We start from the raw sequence: 5,458 nt of genomic DNA, 5'->3' as shown, positions 1-5,458 counted from the left end.
ATCGATTGTCTTATGAGAACTAAAACAATTGCTAGTTTTATTAACGCCAGATATGTGTGTGCAACTCACTTTGACCAATTTTTTTTTATTTTGTTTTTCCTTTTCATTTCAGAACGAAAGTGTAACATCATCATCATATATTCGTTCGTTATACACATTAAAAATGGTACCGCGCGGAATGCGTGTAGGTTAATATTATAGAGAATTTTGCTTTGGTATATTTATGTAAGATCGTTGTTATTTGTACAATTTATTTGTTATTTGATTTTCGCTAAATACGTCATACCCTAGGTCATACCTTTATAAAGATAAATGAACAAGTACAAGAGTATGCAATCAATGTAGTGTAGCATCGAACACGATTCCTAAAGAAGTATGATTTGCTATTTAGTCAATGAGTTTGAGTAGGTATCGAGGATATAATATTATAGAGTTTTTTGGCCCATATGATATCGGTTGATTCATGTTTGTTACTTTACATCAAAACATTTCGGTATAATAATCATCGCAATGTATACGCTGTGTATGACTTACGTTCATGCCAGTGCTAGCTGCGTTAGAGAGTTACATATGATAGCGTTTGGGTTTGTTGAAATACGTCATAGCGCATTGTAAGTCAACATTTAACAGTTGTGAATTGTGTCGATAAATATGTAGAATGGTTTTTTTTAACATTTTGTTTGTCGTGGACAGATAGACAAATAGAGGTATAATCAGAATTTGATTGATATACAATATTTGTGAATGAAGATATTTTAATATTTGATTTTTTATTTGCGTCAATTTTTTTCCCATGTTGCTTTTCACGTTAATAATCTGATGTGTTAGCTCAATTCTGTCTGTTATGGTAACGCAAAAAAGTAAATTGTTTACTTTTCGGCATTTTATGACCATATATGAATATGACGAGCGTACGATAGTTGATAGCAATTAATTAGTGTATTGATATGGATTAATTGGTCTCAATTGTGGGCCATTACTGTGATTGCGAAATGTATAGATGTTTGGACGCGGTTTTGTTTGCGTAGGATGGCTGGCTTGCGTAGACATTTTAAATGTCCTGATAAAATGAACAGCTGCCAGAGACAGTCAGAAATAAATTATTTTGTATTGATTGGGACACATATACATTTGGCGTTTAGATGATTAGATGGACGTTGATGTTTTAGATTGTCCGAATTCAGATTGTTTTCAGATGTACGTTCTACTTCTTTAGAGATATTATATGATGTATGGAAACCTATATCGACATCTCCGCAAAACTGTTTAGAAAGTGTTATCGTTACAAAGCTGAAACTTGTCGAAACGTGAGCAGAGAGCTCGAAGTTCTTAAATGCCTTTCTATATAACCGGCGAACAGATCGAAAACCATGAAAAAATGTACAAGAAATTCTTATTAATAATCGAATTCATTCAACAACAAGTAACTTCTAGAATCCACTCTTTTTTCTCTGTAGTTATTCGTCAGATGCTGATTAATGGTCGATTGAAATTTTGACCACTTCGACGCAGAACATTATTCTAAACAAAAAATTGCTCTACGGTATGCCTCTAAAATGCAAAAAAAAAACATATTTAGTTTACAAAGTGCGACCCCAAATCGATCCAATTTTGTCAGCCGCCTAAAATGCGCCGGAGGCCGTTTATAGTCTCGATGAAAACAAGTATGTGTAAGCCTTCACGGAAAATCCCAATACACGTGTGAGATCTATAAGTGCCCCTATTTTTTGGCACATAGCTGTGATATGTATATTGCGAAGACTGTAGTTAAAATAGCTGTGTAACTTATATTATAGCTGTGAGCCGCATTTCAAATCTATCACGATAAATAAACTTTTTTTTCCCTAAACTTTCATGAATTTTACGGTCACCCAAGTACTAACGGCGCCGATTGATGCTTAACGCGAGAAACTGAGCGTCACCTATGCTGCCGTTGTGTTAACTTTGCTTGTGCTTAACACGTTCTTATTTCGAAGCGTTGCTACCACAATATAAATTCTGCACTTCTGCAGCTATATTATGCGGCACACAGCCTAATTCAAGTTTACAGTTTTTATATTAAGCATTTTTACTTTGGTGAGTTATCACTTAGAGCATTGTTTTAGGTTCTGAAAGAAAGTGAATTGAAACTGCGTGAAGAATCGCCAATTCAATTATTTTCCATGAAATAACGATTTTGATTTTTAGGAGCAATACTTAACTAATTACTTAATTCGTTTCTAATGTAGTGAAATTTCTGATATTTTCGTTCGTCTGTGTTTCTATGGATTGTGACTATTGAAGGGGCGTTACCATTTACCTGATGATGAAGCCTCATTAAAATCAGCCACGCTATTTTACAACCGTTTTTTGTGCGATTTTTCTTTATCCATTAACATTAATGTCAATCGAGCATCAGCACGGATGACTTGAATGCATGGTCCCATACATTTTATGATATGCAGCCCACTGCTATATTTTTCTTACGTCAAATATGCGTTACACAGCTATGATATAGAGTACACAGCCGACAGCCACAATATGCAAATCCTAGCTATAACATATGTTGTCGGTGCGTAATGTAACTGTGTAATCCATAGTTGTGTAACTCATATTGCACGTAAATAACCAATGTTAATAGAATATGCGTTCAGTAGCTATATTTTTATAAGTCTTGCAGCTATATTATGAAAATTACAGCCACATTATAAGTTACCCAGCCTTTATCGAAATCCACGAATTTTTCGTGTTACTAAGGTGTTCTGCAGCAAGAAATACATGGGTATCGACAATTCTGATCATAAGAATTTCCAAAAACAGTGTAAAATCAAAAATATGGGGCCGCCATTCTGTAATTTTCTTACTGGCTTCCAAGTTCAGATGAACTTTTGAAAAAATTAGTTCATTTTAGAGACATGCTGTTGAACAATTTTTTGTTTACAATAATGTTTTACGTCGATCAAAAATAAAAAAAAACTTGTCAAAACTTCAGTCCCCTATTAAGTAATTGTATATTTCAACATACCCCAATACACACAAGATGTGTGTGCACGCGTGGGCGAAGCCCAAGCGAAAACACACATCGAGTATGTATTGGGGTATTTTGAAAGATATTTTTCTGTAATAGTGAGAGTATGTTGGTGCATTCCTTTCCAACCGTTACTTTCCTTCTCGACCGTTTAATTTCACTACCGACCGATTCATATCATAGCTCACCAATACACTCTCACGTATACAAAAAAATTTATATTCTTCATCCAATTCTAGCTTCTGCTTTCAACAGTTGAAGTACTGTATATATGTACAGTACATTGAGATCAAAGTAGTGCGTATATGGATTTTCATAAGTGACTTTTGGAAAAATGAAGATCGAACTTCTGTACATAAAATCTTGTTGCTAACTTGTGCCTAAATTGGAATTTTGCGCATACGATGTGTTGACAATTTTCACATCTGTTGCGCAAAATTTCCATTAAAGCACAGGTTAGCAAAATAGCTATTGATGATATGGCGATACGTTTGATGTTGCTTAGTTCGCTTAGTCTAGAAATCGTAATCCAATAAATTGATCAGACGAACAAAAAAAATGAATCAAAAAATGCATGTTAATCTTTTTTCTGTAACATTGTTAAACTTTTGTTAATTATGCATAATTGTGCATCATCTTTATATAAAATGCACGTATCCATTGCCGTTCCACAATTAGATGTATTTGTTTATATTCGCAGAATTATGTATCTAATAATAGCTATCATCGCAGAAAATACCTCTTCGATTGCTTATAAATAAAATTTTATTTTTAATTATTTTATTTTTAAAATAGATCAATTAAACAAGTAATCTATTTTCAGACTTCAATTCCTAAATAACACACAAATATTTAAAGAGTTATTACACCCGAAATAATTTATTGTTAAACGGTGAGAGAATGCTTAAAATTACTTACACGAAGAGTATACCCGCGAACAAAACCTACTCGAATCAAACGTTTTGTTATTTTCAATTTTTCTTCGATATTTTCGATACAAAAAAGTGTTATTGTTGCACAGTGTTTTCTGTAAAATATACAAATGAGCAAAAAAATACATTAATAATAAAATCTCATGAGGCACATATTTAAAAACTGTCAGATTGAAAAATTTACATGAGCACCAGTTCGATTTCGTATGGACTCTTTTGAGCGGAGTAGTACAACGGGTTATATGTATTTTCAAAAGTTAACAAAAGTCTACTTTAAATGATCTAAATTTTGTATACATTACATTACATACATTACCACAAAATCACGACTCACTGAACTCACAGACTTCCTGACTCACTGAACTTTTAAGTCTGCTAGTCACATAACGCCTTTTTTAAGGAAGATCGAGGTAAGATTTAGTCAGATTTATTTCAACAAGCAGCGATTCATTCACATTGATGGTTAAAACAACAACAACAGCCACCGACGGATTAACAAACGGTAAGAATAGAAAACCACTCTAAATTTCAAATACAATTTTTTTTACTTCATTTGTTTTAAAATGCATGGTCTATTTGTCACAATTAACTGAAATAGATATTTATGCTACTAGAACTAGAACTGTGAAACGGTATCTCGCTTCGAGATGGAGTAAACGGTACGAGACGAGATCGACAATCCTGATGTGTACTATATTCGATATAGTATATCGAGGACCAAGATACCGTTCTACATTTCTGGTAGAATAAATAGTTTTATGCATCGAGCGTGTGAAATCGGCCAAAAGTAGTGACAATATTTCGCACAATTCTCCTGGCATGGCGGTGACTTCGAAGCATGTTCTATCAGTTATTGTCACTGGGAAATGCTTTTTAGTTCTCATGTCAATTAAGTAACACATTTTTAAAATAATTTAAGTAAAAAATCAGAAAAAGTAAGTTCCTTATACAAAATGTGTCATTTTGTCAATTAGGTTCTCTCCTAAAATTTTTTGTATTTTATTTGGATGTCGAAAATTATTTTCAGCGTTTTCATATTCTATCATACATCAAAATTTTGCTAATTTGTTTTCCAATTGTAAAAAGTATTGGTAAAGTTAGCAGAATTACCAACGTTTGTCAGCATGCGACCAGCGCGCCATCTTAATTATTCACAAGAAGCTGGTACAATTTACATGTAAAAGTATTGGTATTTTTAGCAAAGGCTCAAACGAAATCTCCTTTAAATTTTCGAGTTCGACCCTTTAAATTTTGTTATTTAAATTCGTCACTTTTAATCAACTTTATAAAAAAACAGCACATTTTTATATGGAATTGAAATAAATTCATATGCGAGAGCCTAATTATTGTGAATGTGACGCGAAATTCCTAGCAGCCATCGAAGGTACCGAGCCGAAGGCACAATGTAAAGCTCAGAGAAATGAGTTGTAACGGTCATATCAATGTAGTAATAGCACATTTTTCGGGGGTGCAGTGAGTAAAGAAGATATAAACACTCAGAAAAAGTAATGCAACTCCG

This window comes from Bradysia coprophila (genome assembly GCF_014529535.1).
Source record: "Bradysia coprophila strain Holo2 chromosome X unlocalized genomic scaffold, BU_Bcop_v1 contig_20, whole genome shotgun sequence".
Lineage (NCBI taxonomy): Eukaryota > Metazoa > Arthropoda > Insecta > Diptera > Sciaridae > Bradysia > Bradysia coprophila.
The sequence above is the reverse complement of the archived record's forward strand: the minus strand, read 5'-3'. Positions refer to the sequence as shown.